The sequence below is a fragment of the Schistocerca americana genome, chromosome 7 (assembly GCF_021461395.2).
Source record: "Schistocerca americana isolate TAMUIC-IGC-003095 chromosome 7, iqSchAmer2.1, whole genome shotgun sequence".
NCBI classification, from domain to species: domain Eukaryota; kingdom Metazoa; phylum Arthropoda; class Insecta; order Orthoptera; family Acrididae; genus Schistocerca; species Schistocerca americana.
In genome coordinates this window covers 97644675-97664942 of record NC_060125.1, presented here as the reverse complement: position 1 = coordinate 97664942, position 20268 = coordinate 97644675, and the positions used below count along the sequence as shown (strand labels likewise).

The 20268-nt window shown below is 43.9% G+C and overlaps 1 pseudogene; it reads right to left on the bottom strand.

The window, feature by feature from the left end:
* Positions 1-2757, bottom strand: part of LOC124622741 — a 32422-nt pseudogene extending 29665 nt beyond the window's left edge.
* Positions 2758-20268: the final 17511 nt, after the last annotated feature.

Here is a 20268-nt window from a genome sequence, read left to right as displayed (position 1 = left end):
AACATTGAGGCAGTAAACAAACTATTCCCATGTCTAAAGTTACTGCGTTCACTGCTATTGCTGTGCGGCGTCGTAATACCCCCAAAGCTGCTGAAAGGGTCGCACGTAAGCGGCGTCTTTCAAAAGTCTCCACAAAAAAGTCGCAAATCTTGGGATCAGGCGACCTAGGAGGCAAAACGACTTTTGTTGCCGTGTTATCGCCATCGCGACTCAAAAAAAATTGTGTAATAAACGAGTGAGCGAACTAGATAGCTGCACCACAGTGGCCCCTGCCGGTAATGACATGTACTGGTAACTTATAGCTGGCGCCAAAGCGAAATTTTACTTTCGATGTTGTGAAATAGGATTCATCTTTTGAAACAGCTTGTAGTTTGTCATGATTTGCCTGCTGACTTCTCTGCTTCCTTCATTTAAGGCAGTTATTCCGTTTTATTTTTGCATCACGTGACAACCTTGTACCCAAAGTTGTACTCGACTAACGAAACAAACACTGCCATGTACACTTGTCATACCGTTTCCCCTGTTTCGCCATGGGGGTTGCACCCCTCTACCATCCTCCACGCCTACAAATCCTTAATCCGTTCCATCCTCTGTTATGCCAGTCCTGCCTGGATATCTCCCTCCCCCCCCCCCCCCAAATTCTATAAGTCCCTCCAGATCCTTGAGCGTCATGCAGTCCGCCTCGCTTTCCGTATACGCCTCCCATCCCCCACGTGGATCCTCTATGATCTCATTCCTTTCCCCCATCTGCTCCTATTCCTCGAACATCTCCGCATCCTCTACACCTCTCGCCGCCTTGAACCGCCTCACCCCCTGGTTGCTCCTCTCCTCTCCCATCCCCGCCCTCTGCCACGTCTTCACTGTTGTATCCCCCCTGTCCTCCATCTCTACACCCTACATCTCCTTTCCCAAGGTGGCTTCCATCAACTCCCCCTCCCGGATGATGCCCTCTCTCCCTCCATTTATCCCTCCTATCAACTCTGATCCTCACCCCCCTCCTTTCCTCCGTTCTTTCCCTGGGCTCCTTCTCCCTCTCCCCTTCCATCCTGTGTTTTCTCCCCGCCCAACCTCTCCCTACCTCCCTTCTCCCCACCCCCGAGTCCTTTTGTATTCCACTCCTCTGGCTTCCCCACTCCCTGGCTCCTGGCTCCTTTCCCCCCTCCCCCCCCTTCACTTTTCCTCTCCTTCCCCCCCTTTTTTATTTTGCCATCATCTGTCCAGTTTTCCCCCCACCTGCTCTCGGCTGTGGTATGTCATATTTGTGTCAACTTTTTAGTGCAGTGTTTATGTGAGTGTTCAGTGTTGTGCGTCTTTCCACAGTGTTGTGAACAGGAATCATGCTGTCGCTGAGTGTGCATTTTATATCTCTTGCGGACAGAAACCAGACTGTCGCCGTGTTTTTTAATTGTCTGTTATTTTTCTGCCTCCTGTGTATTTTCTAAGCATCATCAACCCTGTGTTTTATGTTTTAAGTTCCAGAATTTTTTGCCATTTTACCTTTAAGTCACCGATTTTACCGCCAACTGTTATTTTTTATTATCTTCATCTTTTTAAAACAAATTCTGTAGGCTGAAGAGCGGCGTAGTAAGCTGCTGCCAGCCCGCGCCCTTCATGGGGAATCGAAACTCAATAAAGGAAAAAAAACCCTGTTCCGCCTCGTTCAAAAACATCACAAAATATTTTAGTTGCAATATGATCCACATCTGTCAGCAATTTACGAATAATAAAATTTCCTGCACGCTTCCTATAATTGATTTGATTAAAATATCCATTTGTTTTTCAGTCACTATTGTGCAGTCTCAGCTGAGTGGACTTTTTGAAGCACATCAGATACAGATACTTGCGTCACAGGACAATCATTCTTCAAGTCACACATTGACTAGACTTCACAGTTATTGAAGATAATACAATGTCATCCAGTCCGTATGCTGTAGTTTGCCCTTTCACGGATAATATTAATTAATAATCTTTGTAGTCATTAGGTTTTCTCTGCTTCATTCATCGCCCACATCTTTCTCATGTCTCGCATATCTATTTGTGCTCCACGTAATTCCACTACTCTTATTCCGAATGACTCATGAACGTACTGGCCCAACCAGACTCTCACAACTCTCTGAATATAAGCTCGCGTTCTCGATTGAAGAACTCACATTGGGAACATTACAATGTCCCATCCAATGGAAGTCCGTGCGGCAATCAAAGAACTTGGGCCCGATAGATATTAAACAATTACACCAGTTTCGGTCTCATAAACAGCCATTTCATATGATATGTAATACGCATGAATAACCTCAGTCGTTGTACGTTCGCGAAATCGATCGTGCTTTTTTATTTGTCTATGTTTTGAGTAAGAAATCTTATAACTGGAGTAGCTATTATTGCCACCAATTGTCTGCGGATGTTGATTTAGATCAATGTCTCCATGAACTTCGCAATATTCATGTACTTAAAATGTCTTAGAAAAACTATTGCCTTCACAAATTGCACATGAGAAATGTCTTCCACCACATTTCTGTCTTTTAACACACAAGAGCATGCTGGTGCTTAAGCGTAGGTAATACAGAATGTTTCGGGTGACGAAGAGAAAGAGTTCTTACCGCCTTCATTCCAGGCGCCCTCCATCTGGTAGGACGCGGTAGCAGCTGCGAAGATGAAGTCCTTGGGGAATTTGTTGGGAGGTCCTCGTGCTCCAGGTCTTCCCGGGCTACCCAGGACACCGGCTGCCAAAAGAAAGAGCAAGCACACAGAGGACCTCATCTTCACCGCTGCAATCTGCTTGTACGTGTACCGTTTTATACCCTGCGTCTCTGTCTAATCTAACCGTAAGACGTGTTTTCAGTGGGGCTGGAGCACACATTGTCGATTAAAGTCTTAGAGAAATTTTCAGATGGGCGTGGGTGTGACTTTCGTATCATCTTGTTTGTAGTCCGTCATTGTGGCACGAGATGCCTGTTTGATGAGCTCGAACTTTAAAGCAAAAGTAAGCAAACTCTGTTTTTGTTGCGGCCACGGGAATTATGGTGCACGATAAGCCCAGTGAATAATTTCCCCCGGTGTTTACTTCAAACGGCAATTTATCCGCCGCGAGGTATTTTGCACAGTCACTGGGCCTGCCTTATGTTTCCCTATCTCTTGGTAAAACGCGGTAATCTCCCAGAGCGTAGGCAGTGGCTGAGCTCATACGAAGCGATAAAAGACGTCGGAAAGACACGCCTCCATTCTCTCAGGCGCTCCTCCGGAGATGCTACGCGATTGTGTCCCTGTCAGTCTGTCAGTCGGTATCTTCATCAGTTTCCGAGCATTCTCATCAGCTCCTGGGTGGATACTTTTCCACCTCAGACTGATTCTACCCGCATAGTTCAGCTGCGGCAAACGACGGTGAAGAATAGTGTACACCAGTCACTCTTTCCTGCTGTGTAGAAAATTCAGACAGTATTTCCGTTTTGCAGTTTCACGTATCTGATATATTGTTTATTCTACATATAACCCACATGCTCTTTCTATACGTAAATTATCGTTAAATTCTGCGACCCAACCACAAGAAATCTGATTATGAAATGAAATTTTTGTGTGGTAAGTTGCTATGGAACCAAACTGCTGAGGTCATCGGTCCCTAGGCTTACACACTAATTAAACTAACTTAAACTAACTTAAGCTAAAGGCAAAACATACACCCGTGCCCGAGGGAGGACTCGAACCTCCGACGGGGGAAGTCGCGCGAACAGTGACAAGCCGTCTGAGACCACGCGGCCCTGAAATGAAATAATGTAATTTCTGAGTCACTTGCAATTAGGCTTTGAAATAATTTCAATGGCGGCAAGTGAAAAGTTTCTCCAGACCGAGACTCGAATCTGAATGTTCCGTTTCTCGCGAGTGGTCGGCTTGACTGTCTCAGGTATCCGTACACAAATCCGGTCCCACCAAAATTCCCATCTTGTCGCACACTACTGATGTAACGACCTTGTACGTCGCACTCAGTGCTCGACGGCATTGGCTGCAGCGCCCCAAGAGTTCAGGAGAGAGAGAGAGATCTTATGTCCGTCAAGCCTTACATACATTTATATACGGGTGGTGTCTGTTCTTTCGGACATGTCCGAAATTTTCACTTTTCGCCAGTGACCTTATTTCAGTGCCTAATTGCAGCCGAGTCAGAAATTATTTCATCCCATTTAATTTCATCAGGTATATGTCTGCAGCTCGTGGTCTAGTGCCTAGTGCTGCTGCCTCTTCATCACGGAGGCCCGGGTTCGATTCCCGGCCGGATTGGGGATTTTCTCTGCCCGGGGACTGGGTGTTTGTGTTGTCCTCATCATTTCATAATAAATCATCATGCGTGACTGTGAGTAGATTGGACTGTGTAAAAATTGGGACTTTGTACGGGCGCTAATGACAGAGCAATTGAGCGCATTACAAACAAAATACCACCATCATGTATATGTCCGGCTGCAGAATCATTTCCTAAAGAACAGGCACCACACATAAATGGATCTACAGAGGGCGTTCAGTAATTAATGCAACACCTCTTTGTTTTCTGAAAGCAGGTTGGGTTTATTCAGAATTCCAGAACACCATATTATTTGTCACTATTTTGGCTACAAAACCCTATTTTTCAACACAATCTCCGCTCAATGCGACGGCCTCACGTCTCCTTACTGGGAGGGGCTGTATGCCCGCATGGTAACATCTACTGGTCGAGGTCTCAGCCAACGCCTAGCTGCATCAATAACCTCGCAATCATCCACGTACTGCTTCCTGCGGCGTGCATCATTCATTCTGCCAAAGACTTGGAAGTCTGAAGCTGCGAGATAAGGGCTGCATGTTGGATGAGGATGAACAGTCCAATGAAATTCTGTGAATTCCTCTCAGACGCACAGACTTTTATGAGGAATTGCGTTGTCATTGAGAAGGAGAATTTCGAACGCGCTTCAGTTTCTTGGTGGTAGCACAGTTGCTTAAGGCCGGCCGGCACGCGGGAGGTCAGATTATGGTGCCCTTGTTGCGATGATGACAGACGCCTCAGCCGGCCGCTGTGGCCGAGCGGCTCTAGGCGCTTCAGTCCGGAACCGCACTGCTGCTAAGGTCGCAGGTTCGAATCCTGCCTCGGGCATGGATGTTTGTGATGTCCTTAGGTTAGTTTAAGTAGTTCTAAGTTCTAGGGGACTGATGATCTCAGATGTTAAGTCCCAAAGTGCTTAGAGCCATTTGAACCATTTTTGAACAGACGCCTCGTCCACCGACTCAACGTGCTTTTGCTCACTGCCACGTCTCCGTAATCATTCTATAAGCGCCTATGGATATCTACGCTGCTCTGGTTTACCACCAAAAGAAACTCAATGACAGCTCTCTGCTTGGAGTACACCTCCTTCACATACGCCATTTTGAAGGTTACGTATAGCGCCGTCACCTAACGGATATTCATGAAGCTATAGAGGCTGAAGCGGGAGTATTCCACGATGACCCACAACAAATTCTGAATTTTTTTTTCAACGATAATTGTCCAACGAAAAGATGTAGTGCACTACTTATTGAACCCCCCTCTTATATCAGGTTTCATAGTCACAAGATTTCTTCAGTGCGTATGCACTTTTTCTCCTAAACTCTTGCTGGACTCCAGCGATTGCCGGTGAGTACCGAGTATGATGGACGGGGACCACAGCGTCAACAGTGTGCGCCGAGATGGGAATCTGGGTCGGACTGTAGTCGGGTCCGGATCGCCGAGGCGGTCAAGGTGACGATTCACGCGAATCGGGCAATTCGGGTTCGAATCCCGCTCTGGAACAAATTTTCACTTGCCACCATTGAAATTATTTCAGTGTCTCATTGCTGCCGAGTCAGAAATCATTTCATCTTATTTCCTCATGTACACGTATTCGAAATAATACACCACACTTACACAATTCTGATTAACTTTCTTTTTTCTCCTCAGACAAACCATTACGTATTGGGAGTCCAAAATAACACTGGCCTAGAATTATTTTTCATTAGTCTGACACGAAACAACTTAGTTTTGTAAATGAACAAGAGAAAAGCTCTTTAAAGAAGGAACTGGATATTTTCAACGTTGACAACCGGAAGATTTTTCTCGGGGTGCTGACTGTTCTCCGCATCAGATAACTCATGAACTGGTGCATGTGCTTTTAGTGCTGTATCTTATTGTTCCTTATATTTTTGTTTATTAATAAAAAGCCTAATATTAATGTTAGGCTTGTTGCCGTATTGGTGCAGCGCGTCGCGGGGTGGTAGCACTGTGCATTCCGTCAGGGGGCATCTGTAATAACCCACTATATGACCCGTAGGAGTGTGACACAGAGATTGGAAATAAACTGAAGTGACAGACACAAACCATCTTGACAAAACCTACTTCCAAAGTTTCCAGAACAGGCTTTAAATGATGGCTCTACGAGTATTCGCGTATAAACCTTCACTCACGCAGGAGCATCGTATGATATACCATCGTTTGACCGTCGCACAGACTCCTGTATGGAGGACTAAGAAATAGACATTCCTGGCGCTGAGAAGCAGCTGAAAGAGTTGATAACAAATAAATCGCCAGGTACTGATAGAATTCCTGTTCCATTTTACACAGAGTACTCTGCGGCAGTAGCCTCTTACTTAGCTTGCATGTATCGCGATTCTCTAATTCAGCGTAAATTCCCAAGCAACTGGAAAGAGGCGCATGCGACTCCTGTATATAAGAAGGGTAAAAAATGGACTCGCTTTTTCCTTTCATCGTCTGTTTCTTCGTCGTCTTTCTTCCGCGTGGAGATCGTTTCTGTGCGAACGTCATACGTCTGTCAAGAGTTTAAGTTTGGAAAGTTGGCTGTTCATTACAGATGTCCCGCAGGGACCGCCCTATGGCGTGGGTGATGTATTCTCTTGTGCTGTAGTGCTTGGCATGAAAAGATTCCTTCATTTTGGAGAACAGGTCGTAATCGCGCTCGTTACACTCCGTCTCCTGAAGGTCCCGTGTTCAATCCTGGGAAGGTGCAGGGACTTTTCCTCTTTGCAGTTCCTCCAGAACCGCCCCAGCTCCAGTCAGCCTTCTATCAAATGCACATTATTAAGCTTTATACAGCATGCAGACTATTCCTTACAGAGTGAATATAGTGAGCAACTTTGCTCTCTCTTACCAAGTAATTTCTCATTCTGTATGCAGTCTTAATTAATTAAAATCGCTTTGCTTATTGTCAAGATATCTTTTACGTGGCCGACCGCTGTGGTCGAGCGGTTCTAGGCGCTTCAGTCCGGAACCGCGCTGCTGCTACGGTCGCAGGTTCGAATCCTGCCTCGGGATGGATGTGTGTGATGTCCTTAGGTTAGTTAGGATTAAGTAGTTGTATTGTATTGTATTGTATTGTATGTTAGCCGGGGACCTAGAAAAGACGGAGAAACTCTGTCCCCGCCGCAGCCACAGTGGTCCACAACCCCACGACGACTACCGCAGTCCACTTCAGCCCTCCGCCGCCCCATACCGAACCCAGGGTTATTGTGCGGTTCGGTCCCCGGTGGACCCCCCCCCCCCCCCTCCCCCCAGGGAACATCTCACACCAGACGAGTGTAACCCTCCTATTTTTGCGTGGTAGAGTAATGGTGGCGTACGCGTACGTGTAGAACTTGTTTGCGCAGCAATCGCCGGCGTAGTGTAACTAAGGCAGAATAAGGGGAACCAGCCCGCATTCGCTGAGGCAGATGGAAAACCGCCTAAAAACCATCCACAGACTGGCCGGTTCACCGGACCTCGACACAAATTCGCCGGGTGGATTCGTGTCGGGGACCAGGCGATCCTTCCCACTCCGGAAAGCTGTGCGTTAGACCGCACGGCCAACCGGGCGGTCAAGTCCCATAGTGCTTAAAGCCATTTCCGCCATCATTTACGTGAGCGTTTATGACTGCAGCTGCCAGTGTGAGTCTCTTATGTTGCTGTCCTGACTGTCCTATTTGTTGTTGTTATGGCACTCCATTGCAATCCTTTAATTTTTGCTACTGTGTATGGTCCCTTGTGCAAATAAGTATGTTCATCGCTATGTGATAGTCTCCAGTCCATACATTTCGTTTGAGATTTTAAGTCGATCATCATCAACCAGTTATCTAGTGGACTAAACAGTTTCTGGGCATTCCAATTAATCTTTAAAATTTCGCTCAAAGAAATTTGCTATGACGAACCTGGATATTATACAACAGCTACTAATCTTATCTCCGTGCAACAGCTGTCTAATGTAATAACTAGGAAGCTATCTAATGTAGTGATTGGGATTTCCTTATGCATAAACGCGTGTTTTCTGAGTTTATCTACCTTTCGAGGATTAAGCATGAAAAAACACTTTTCGGGCTCATTTTACTTTGATCACCTTATATATCACTGTGATATAAGATCATTCGTAAGTATTATCGTAGTTTATTTAGTTATTTAAGGTATCGTGCTCTAAAACAATCATAAGCACATGAACAACTGCAAAAAAGAAATAATAATCAGCCGGTTAAATGAACAAAAGGAGAAAAATCTCAAACACCAATAGCAAGGTTTTCCATCTGCTTTAGTGGCAACTAGATGCGTTTCTTCAGGGACTCGGCGAGAGGATGTAGTGGGCAGTCCTGAACAAAATGTGGCATTGTGTGGTCCACCTCAATGCAACCACAGCATTGAGAGTCTCAATATCTCCGATTGTGGAGAGCAGCAGCTGTTCTTCCCGGTCCCACAACTGGTGCACTTCAGTCTGCAACGGATGTCATAAGGAAGACCGAAGCCTGGAAGTTTGATAGCTGGGTTCTCGACCCGCAGGAAGTCTCGCTTGTTTGAAGATGATCAGTCTGATTCTCGGGCAGCTACAACAAACACACAAGCTCTGGAACTTCTGCCTCGTCAACTCCCGAACTCCGCAACTTGCCCAAAACTGCTATTACCACCAGTAAACGAATTCCGCAACCAACAGCAGCTCTGTGATTTTCTCTTGCCACCACCCCACAATCAATAACCCATATTGTAGGAGTGTTAAATTATTAAGCTAAAGAATAGTAAGACTTTTTTTTTACTAAATTATATAATGAACTTCCGTTGCTAGCACTTTTACGCAGAAGGTATTTTTAAACTAGCTACATGGGTTGAATAAAAAGTAGTGGCGATGCTATTGTAATGCATACCAGACTTTATTAACAGGCGCTCACCATATTACGTGCCCTCAGTACGTTCGCCCCGCGTCTCGATCACCTTCCCCCACACAGATGGAAGGCGCCGTACACCGTTAGCGCGGCCATTTCCGTCGATGTCTCGCAAGGACCGGCCTGTGGCACGGATGATGTATTCTCTTGCGGTGTAGCGCTTCGCACGTAGAGGTTCCTTGACTTTGGAGAAGAGGTCGTAATTGCACAGACTCATTTCGGGTGAATACGATAGGTATTCCAGTATTTCCCATCCCCAAGTACCCAGGAACTCATGCACGGGGTTCGCCGTGTAGCATCGCGCATTACCATTAAGGATGATGGGATGCAGTGTCAGAAAGTGCCGGACGAAGGTGAGGTCGCAAGAAATGTCAGTCGTAGTCTGTCGTGACATACTTTTAACGCGCTGGAAGTGGTCTCCTGCACTTTCAGGCAGTACACACTGCAACTGACTCAAACACAGTCGTCGCCGCTCACTGCCTACTTAACTGGCCTGCTGCTACCAGCTACAGACAGCGCGAATGCCATTTGAAGCACATCCTTCATCGTAGTGTTGCGTCTACTTTTTAGCTAATCCTCGTATAACAATTAAACTTGGTAGGAAACATACTTCTAAAATTAGTCTTTTCAAGTTACGATCAAAAAAGTATTACTGTGAGATGATTCAAACAAAGAGATAAAATTTTCACACGAACTTTTAGTTCCTAAAGAGCGCAGAAATCATCGCCTACCCAGATACACCGGGTGATCAAAAAGTCAGTACAAATTTGAAAACTTAATAAACCACGGAATAATGTAGATAGAGAGGTAAAAATTGACACACATGCTTGGAATGACATGGGGTTTTATTAGAACAAATAAATAAATAAATAAATAAACAAATAAAGTTCACAAAATGTCCAACAGATGCGCGTCGTTTGGTGATGATCGTGTGCTCAGCCTCCACTTTCGTCATGCTTGGCCTCCCAGGTCCCCAGACCTCAGTCCGTGCGATTATTAGCTTTGGGGTTACCTGAAGTCGCAAGTGTATCGTGATCGACCGACATCTCTAGGGATGCTGAAAGACAACATCCGACGCCAATGCCTCACCATAACTCCGGACATGCTATACAGTGCTGTTCACAACATTATTCCTCGACTACAGCTATTGTTGAGGAATGATGGTGGACATACTGAGCATTTCCTGTAAAGAACATCATCTTTGCTTTGTCTTACTTTGTTATGCTAATTATTGCTATTCTGATCAGATGAAGCGCCATCTGTCGAAAATTTTGTGAACTTTTGTGTTTTTTTGGTTCTAATAAAACCCCATGTCATTCTAAGCAAGTGTGTCAATTTGTACCTCTCTATCTACATTATTCCGTGATTTATTCAGTTTTCAAATTTATACTGACTTTTTGATCACCCGGTATCTACACTCTCTTCTGCCTGAGGGAAAATTGCGGAACTGATGTATGGTGGTTAATACACATTTCCTTGACTTTTCCTGAGCAGCAAAGTTCGTGTTCGTCCTAGCTAAAGGGTTGAAAACTCCTCTTAAGAGACTCACAGTTGTTCTCCAGCATTTTCGACGAGATTTCAGTGGGATTATAGAAACTTTCTGCACGATATCGTTATTTTGGAGCTTCTGATTTTCTGTACTACAGTCCATAATCGAGCGAGAGTATGATGTAGTTCTGCACGGGGTGTAGTGATATTATTTAGCAGCGGGAGCTACTGAGGAGGTGTAGGCAGAGACTTGGAACATTGCACGGTTCTTGTCGATGCTGAACATCGTTTAGGGGAGTGTGGAAGCTGTTAAGCGGTTCAGCTAAACACTATTCAGCTAAAGAATAAAATAAAGCAAGTGGTGTTGTTTTAAAAATGTTTGCGGTGCTCTCCATGAAGTACCAGTTATATTTCGCAATATATTATTGTGGCTCCGCACTTTTACTGTTGGTTTCTGAAGATGGTGTCGTTAGATAAGTGTGACGAACAGGTACTATGGACGGTTTGCTTGATCCTGTTCTGTCACGATGTATGAAGGCGAGTCGTGACAAGTTTCCATGGTGAGGATGGAGACGTTTTTGCTTTTGCATACTCGGCCAAGCTTCTTCGTACCGTGGTAGCCGAAGGGTAAAGCAGTTGCGCCATTGAGCTCTCACATTACCGTGTGCCCCCAGCTCCTGGTGTGTACGAGGCCTGTTGAAAAAATTCCCAAACATTCGTAATTCCGCACCAATGGTTGTTGGAGTGAAAAGCAATTTGCATCCTTGAACACTCCTCTGTTTAATGTGTATCCGGCAGAAGTTTCACTGTTGTGAGTGTGTTAGTAGTTGTTCAGTGCTGTCTTGAGTAGAACGTTGTGTCACACATTTTGCGAATTTCGAGATGGCGGAGTTAGAGGCGCACCATGTTCACATGTGTGTGAGTTCTTAAGGGACCAAACTGCAGAGGCATCTGTCTCTAGGCTCACACACTGCTTAAACTAACCTATGCTAAGAACACACGCACCCATGCCCGAGGGAGGACTCGAACCTCCGGCGGGAGGATCGTGCAGTCAGTGACATGGCGCCTCTAACCGCACGGCCACTCCGCGCGGCAGAGGCGCAACAAATCTTATTTAAATTTCTCGTAAAACTCAAGAACACCTTTACAGAGATTCACCAAATGTTGCAGGAAGCCTACGGTGATGAGTGCTTAAGCCGCCGTTGGTGTTCCGAATAGTTCACAGGGTTTACAAATGGCCGGCCGCAAGCTAAAGATGGGTCTCATTCAGGACTCCGTTCAACATCTGCCAAAGACACTCAAGTGAGGAACGTCAACGAAATTGTACATGCTAATCGAAGACTGACTGTCCGAGAGATTGCAGAAGAATGTAACATTTCAGTTGGATCGAGTCACGAAACTCGGACACAACATCTCGGAATGCAACGTGTTGCCGCGAAGTTCGTCCCATGGGTCATGATTCAAGACCAGAAAGACCATCCCCTCCCAATCTGTGAAGAGCTTTTGGATCTTGCAAATGGGAACGAGATGTTGCTTAAGAGAATCATAACTGGTGATTCGACATGAGTCTACGGTTATGATGCTGAGAGCAAGGTTCAGTCTTCACAGTGAGTCGGGACAGGTTTTCCAAAAGAAGCTCTTCAGGTCAAGTCTAATGTCAAAGCCATGCTAATAGTTTTCTGTCACTTTCAGGGATTAGTTCATTATGATTCTTGCGAAAGGGACAAGATGTGAATTGGTGGTACTATCGGGGCGTGTTGCGGCGCCCGCGAGAAAATATGAAAACTAAACGTCCTGAAATGTGGCGAGACAATTCATGGTTCTTGCGTCACGGTAACGCATCCACACATTCATCCCTCTTGATGCGTGACTGTTGAACAAAAAGCGAATTCGCAATGCTGCCTCATTCTCCGTACTCTCCAGAACTGGCCCCTGTGGGCCTGTTTTTATTTCCAAAGTTGAAAACCCTCTTGAAAGGACGAAGGTTGGCAATGATAAAAGAGATAAAAGAAAATTCGCAGACGGCGCTCCGCGCGATCCACCAAGACGCTTACCAAGACTGCTTCCGAAGTGGAAACGGCGTTGGGAACGGTGTATCAATTGTGGAGTAGAGTATTTCGAAGGGCATGCACAATGAGTAGAAGATAAGCGTAGAAAAATGTTGTGAACTAACTTCCGGAATGTTTTGAACAGACCTATTTTCTACGACTGTAGGGCTGTGAAACTTAAGCAGGGAGTGTTTCACGGAAAAAATTTGCACAAAAGATGTGTTTCAAAGCTGCTGTGTTGATACTTCTGCAGTAGGACCGTGAGAGAATCCCCCATGAAATTGCTAGAGTACATCCAAAGCATTGTCTGTGGATAGCATGGAGTTGAGCTTTAGCGTTTGTTTACATTTCCCATATGCAAAAGAAATACTTAGGACGCAGATATACAATACGAGGGTCTTGGTTGAAATAGTAATTTCTTCCTTTCGCCAAACTCTTGCAGAATGATGCACAATTACTGTCGCTGTTCCACTAATGAGACTGTATATCTCCTTCCTGCTGGAGATGTTATCAGAAATGATCACTAACTTTGAGGACCATACTAGCAGTTTAATCAACGTACCACAGCATAACGACAGTCCTCTTTGTTAGTGTTGACGTTCAGACCTTGTAATTGACAGGGTTGGCCTAATAAAGAGATTAGCTCTTGAAGCTGTTCTTCAGTGTTTGTAGCGGAAACGTCATCAGCATACAGCAGTTCTCTGGAAATTAGATGTAAATGTTACGTCGCGGACTTTATGTAATTGCAATTATTAAAGTTTTCCGGGGTTTTAGGCGGTGCGTGAAAGAAAGTTCTAGATGAATACAAAGAGCCACTATGTCCTGTCTATAAAAAACTCGACACCTTCTGAAAATATCCTCTCGATATCGCAATGAAGCAATGGTTCAAATGGTTCAAATGGCTCTGAACACTATGGGACTTAACTTCTGAGGTGTCATCAGTCCCCTAATACTTAGAACTAGTTAAACCTAACTAACCTAAGGACATCACACACATCCAAGCCCGAGGCAGGATTCGAACCTGCGACCGTAGCGGTCGCACGGTTCCAGACTGCAGCGCCTAGAACCGCTCGGCCACTCCGGCCCGCTTTTTTTACTAGCAGTTATTCCTGGCCAGGTGATGCTACTGTCGCCTGAAGGGTTAATATCGATAGTAGGTCATGGTCATAATGTTCTGGCCGGCCGAAGTGGCCGTGCGGTTAAAGGCGCTGCAGTCTGGAACCGCAGGACCGCTACGGTCGCAGGTTCGAATCCTGCCTCGGGCATGGATGTTTGTGATGTCCTTAGGTTAGTTAGGTTTAACTAGTTCTAAGTTCTAGGGGACTGATGACCACAGCAGTTGAGTCCCATAGTGCTCAGAGCCATTTGAACCATAATGTTCTGGCTGATCAGTGCACGTTTCATGTGTTCTGTACTTGTGTTGCGACTGCTAAGCGTCTTTGGCTGGTAAACTGAAGCTAGGTCTGTAGGTGATACTTTCGAGGCAGATTGAGCTAGCCAATGGGAGACCTGCATGGCAGAGTAGAATGACCGCGTGCCCCGTTCTGTTGGACATAGGGGCATTTCATTTCTATTTCCGCCTCTTTATAGACGGCTTGTGTTTCCTGCTTTTCGGTGCTTGTAGGAGATGACTTATGGACGTTGTCTACTGAGCTGAGGTTACTTTGCGATAGCCCTTCTCTTGCTGCAAACTACAAGAATTGTGGTGAGATCGCTGCATGTAGCTTGGCGTAACTTTTTCTTTTTTTCCCAACACTTTCAGTTTCTTATATGTACCTAAAGTTGTTTCCAGATCTAACTTCTGGTGCTCAGAGAGACAGATCTGGTCCATGCTATCGGTAATTCAGTTGTCTATTTGTGAGGTTAGTGTACAGCCTTCGTTACATTCCCACTGATTTAATATTGCTCAAAGTATTCTAGTGTGTATGAAATTTTGTTTATTATCTACATCCATTCGTTTCACCATAGCACGCACTTATCCTTCAAGGTTCAACATCTGAATTTAGTTCCTGACATACTAATTGCGTATTAACGATGCCAAATCCGTATTATCTCTCCAATATTTTCAGCCTCACTGTCCTTATCAACTAATCCTCAATATTCATCAGTATCTCCTCTGTAAATATTCCTTTGCTTAACTTCCCTTCTACCACCCTTCTGCCTATAAGTATTCCAGCTCTGAGTCCAATTTATTGCCAAAATGCCAACATTATCACTTCAGTTGCAATAAATTTTAGTTTTCCAAATTCTGTCCCAGCTGCTCACCTTTATTGATTTCAGACTTACGCAACTATTTTAGATGTATAGATTTTCTCGATTCTGCCTGTGAAAACCCCTTAATCGTGAATGTTTCTGTCCCATACACTGGTTCACACACAACATCATTATGAGATCTAATTTGTTTAGGCTCCCCCCAGTCTCTATTTTCAAAGATTTTGCCAGACACTACATCAGAATAAAACTGATCTGCACTTTCATTTTCGCAGATCTGATCAAGACCCTCTCTCAATATTTCCATAAACATAGCTCTTGATTCCTCATCCATATCTTGTGCAAAATAATCTTGCTTCAACATATAAATTTACTGTAATGAATTTGCTTACACCTGTGAAAATTTAACCACTGGGTGTCTGCATCACAGGACATCCCACATTTCCAGAAACAATGCGTAGTTGCAAGTTACTTATTCTACTGTTCATCTGGCTAACTTCACTGCTATTTGCAAAAAATTTTACTTCATTAATATTTAATGTGACATCTACACTTCCTACCACAAAACATCATTATCTGCAGCTATAGTCTGCACATCAGTCAGTACCACCAAAAACATCTGATAAGGGACCATTGCGTCTTCATGATTAACCTCACCACACTAAAAAAAATCTACTACCGTAAATTGCAGCTCAACTTGTCACTTCACTTATCACAACAGATTTTGATTCATCATTGCTGGCCACAATCTCTTCATCTACATCAGCCAGAGTTATCCTCATCTCAACATCCCTAGCGTTATACTTTTGCCCATTCGAATCTGTTTCCCCGTTCAAGTCAATCCCAACTGCATTGGCGATGGTGATGGTGGTTGGTGTTCTTTTACATTAGATCTGATAAATAACCCCCCCCCCCCCCCCCCATTTTACATCCAATTGAATTTGTCTTTCAAAATTATATCTTCTCCATATTTTAATCCATGTTTCTTTTTTGTCTGCCACATCATCTAAAAATTTCTTACAAATCGCACTAACTTTGCTTTCAAATGACTTGAAATATAATGAAAAAGACCTTCATCTCCATTTCCCTGCATCTGTAAACTCAAAGGATGATTCACACTATCCTTGGACTGACACAATCATTGGGTTATGTTTTGCTTTTCTGCTCTATCTCTGTGGGTAGCAGGACAGCTGAAATTATAAAACAATGTGCCTGCTGCCAACACGTAACTTCAACTGTGACGACTGTGGCTCTGCTGCTGCTGTTGCTTGTATAGTAGGCTACTCCAATGCTGTGTGATGTGCCTCTGTATTTGTATGGAACAGCTGTGGTGTGCTACTGTCAGGTGGTCATCACGTGACACTGGAGTGAAATTGGTGTGGTGTGGTGAGGTACAGTGTGGCAGCGATAGCGACTGCAACTCCAACTGGCTCTATGCCACGTCCCCCTGCTACCGAGTAGCTGCTGGCCACTCCAAAATGTTTCTCGTAGATCGTCTAAGTCATAAATAATCCTTGACTGCCTATGGGGGAAATTCCACTGTGAACTACCCCGGAAGAGCTTCCATATGTCGCACTACGGAAATGTCATTCGCTAAAAATCCTGATTTCGACTTTTTAACACCCCAAAAAAATTCCTGTTAACTTATAGTTCGTAAGCCTCCATGTGCACTTGCACAAATCACAAGTCGAACTCAGATTAAAATCACTGTTCATAGGGCTTTCGAATTTGTGGTTGGATTTCTAAGAGTTGGTTATGCCAGAGTCCGAGGGCCAACCAATGCATTGCCACATTTACTGTACAAATCCAGTCATAGAGTTCAAACTATTTGAATGCAGGAATTTGTGGTAAAAAATCATGTTCGCTAGTCACTGTATTTTCAAGATTTAACGAAATGGTGTTTATCCACACGTAATAAATGTTAATAACTGTTTGTCACTGAATTAATGAATGTCTGAGTGAGAGCTGAAACCAAACCAGAGTAGTATCTCACACTACGTATTGAATAAACTTCTGGGAACATTTCGGAAAAATAATCGAAGTTCATTTAGAGCAAATTTAAAGTTCCACAATCTCGAATTAGGTAAATTGTGAGTGAAGATCATTAGCAAGTAACTGTGGTAAAGTTTTAGAGTTCAGACTGAATTGTCTAATGTGAAATATTTGAAATTCACGAACTGAAAATATTTCAGAGCATTCCTCAGCGACACTCAAGTATATTACATGTCCACGATTCAGCATTAAGAAAAATTTCGACACATTCGAGATGCGACTTAGTGCCACTCGTGCATAATCACTCTCCTAGATCTCAAAACAGAACGCTCCACGGATAGCGAACAAAATTCTGCATGTTTAAGCCCTTACTTTGACTTGAGTCAAGTGCACACACTTCCACCAACTTCTCTAACATACTTGACAACTATACAGTTAAAGTTATGCACATGTATCATGCATCACTTTGCATTTAAATTTCCTCAGATTCCATTGTCTTTCTTTGTTTCTCTCTAACTTAAATAGTTCTCAAGAATAACAGTTTTCCAAGGTATACATCACTCTACACAGTTTTGTTGGTAATAAATATAAACAAATAAAACTAAGTGCAATAATACATCCTTGTCTATGTTAACTTAGTAATGATGCCGTTACTATCAATGTTTTATTTATTATTTCGGTAAAAATTCATGTTTTTAGACACGACATGCACATTCCAACCCGTAATTTAAAATAGGTAATATTTGTAAAAATCTATTATGATCTCCTGATTGTGCTCAATGAGACCTGTCTATAGACCTTTTTTTCGAGGCTCATGGTATGCACAAAATATATAACTATTTCGATCGTGGGCACGTTCTTAACCCCACACCAGTCTTAAATTTTTCGTAATAACCTTCTTACTGGTTTCTCAGTAAATGGACGGGTTTAGTTTTTTATTGGAGTTAGTCTTATTTAGTATTTATGCCGATCGCTCGGTTTAGCCGCGGCAGCCTCTCTCCACGTTTTTCGCCAAAGGCCTGGACACGTGGGTTTTCGCGATCATGCGTCCAGAGCATGCATTTAAGTGGCCCCTGTCCTGTTATGGTAAGTAAATGTAAATGTTGTGTGTCTAGGGCCTCCCGTCGGATAGACCGTTCGCCGGATGCAAGGTTTTAGATTTGACGCCATTTCGGCGACTTGCGCGTCGATGGCGATGAAATGGATGATGATTAGGACAACATAACACCCAGTCCCTGAGCGGAGAAAATCTCCGACCTAGCCGGGAATCGAACTCGTGCCCTTAGGATTGACATTCTGTCGCGCTGACCGCTCAGCTACCGGGGGCGGTCGTCCTGTTAAGATAACATCACAACAGGAAACCCATGCATGGCCACACGCGCCTTCATAACGGTTTGCTGTCATTCTTAGGTGGGTGTACACACTATGAGTACTAGCACCGCGAGAGATACGCAGTAAAGATGTACTAGGGAAGAAGCTAATTCCACATCATTCTCAAATAAATTCTAATTTGAATTCTGACAAGACTTCGTGCCTTGCTTGCTTAAAGGAATTTGAATAGTTTTTCAGTATCGAAGGGTGCTCTTACGAATATGTCTGCCTCTATAGCTCAGTGAGAAACGTGTGTGCCTGCTAAGCGAATGACCCAAACTCGTTTCCCGGTGTTGACAGGGGTTTTTCCTCGTTTTGTGGAGTGGAACGGGGTGCACTCAGCCTCGTGATGCCAACTGAGGTGCTACTTGAGTAAGAAGCAGCGTCCCCAGTGTCAAAAAAGGCTACATCAGGTGGGTGAGCGGTGTGCTGACCCCATGCCTCTTCAGACCGCATCTAGTGATGCCGTTGGCACAGGATGACACGGCGGTCGGTCGGTTCTTATTGGTCCATCAGAGCTTTGTGTATATCTCTCATATATGCGACTGTGCGGCATCTTTATTCATAAGTACATTTCTAAATGCGGAATTTAGTATTTCTGCATTCTATCTAATGTCTCCAGTCTCAACAAGAGAATGACCCATGAGAGACTGGAAGAATGGTCTCTGCATGTAATTACTTCGTTGCTGACGGGTCATAATTCCTTATCTGCATACGTAAGTTTCCGTCTTCAAACTCTTATTCAGTCATTTGTATGTGTATTTCGCTATTAAAACAAAAAGTGGCCAGGAGCGTGTAGGACTCCATGCACTGAGGCTTCCGTACAAACTTAATTATGTGTATAGACAGCTCATCCACTCCGAGAATCGAAGACCTAGGCATTTTTGCCGCATTTTTGCAGCTTATCGACAATGACACTGGCAAGATACCGGTCCCATTGATTTCAACACTATCGAGTATGTTTTAATTTAAAGTTGGAAGGCGTTCAACAAATGACAAAAGAAATATCATTTTCGTCTGGTGTAATTACAACTTAATAATTTTCTTCTTCTTTTCCTTTATTTGTACTGCAAAGCTTTCTTCTTGACAAGTTCCATAATTCTACGTCAAGGGGAAGTATTCTAAAGGTTTTAAAGAGTGAGTTTGCTAGTATCAAAATATCTTACATAAATGACCAGAACTTTTGATTGCATTCACTTAGAAGCTAACGTTTATTATACTCTATAGGACTATAGACTTTAGTATGTGCCATAAATTTCAACCTGACACGTCCATCCGTTTCTCAGAAAAAGGGGTCTTAACAGATGGACGGACAGTCTGCCTGATAACAAATGATAATTTTTTTTCGTGTGATATATTACAAATTAACGATCTTGGGTTTTTTTCCGTTGACTGTAGTATGAAACCTTTCTTTTTTGACAAATTTCATGGTTCTAGGTCAATGGGAAGTACCCTGCTGATTATGATGAGTGACATTTTTTGGAACATTGCTCTAGCGATCTAAAATTATTATTTATTTAGGAAAGCTAGTCGTGGTCACGTATTAGTTGTTACCTCTTATTTGTGGATGACCGGTTTCGATCCACTACGTAGATGATCATCAAAAAAAAAAGTTCAAATGTGTGTGAATTCCTAAGGGATCAAACTGCTTAGGTCATCGGCCCCTAGACTTACACAATACTAAAACTAACTTATACTAAGAACAACACAAACACCTATGCCCGAGGGAGGACTCAAACCTCCGGCGGAAGTGGCCGCGCAGTCCGTGACATGACGCCTCAAACCGCACGGCTACTCCCGCAGCGATCATCATCAGATTAGTTGTTATTTTTTATTTGTGGATGACCGGCTACGATCTGATCTGATAATGATCTCTTTAGTAGATCGAAACTGGTCATCCACAAATATAATGTAATAACTTATGCGCGTCCACGACTGTAATTTCTAAATAAATTATATGATGAGTGAGTTTGCGAGTATAAAAGTATGTGGCATAAAAGGC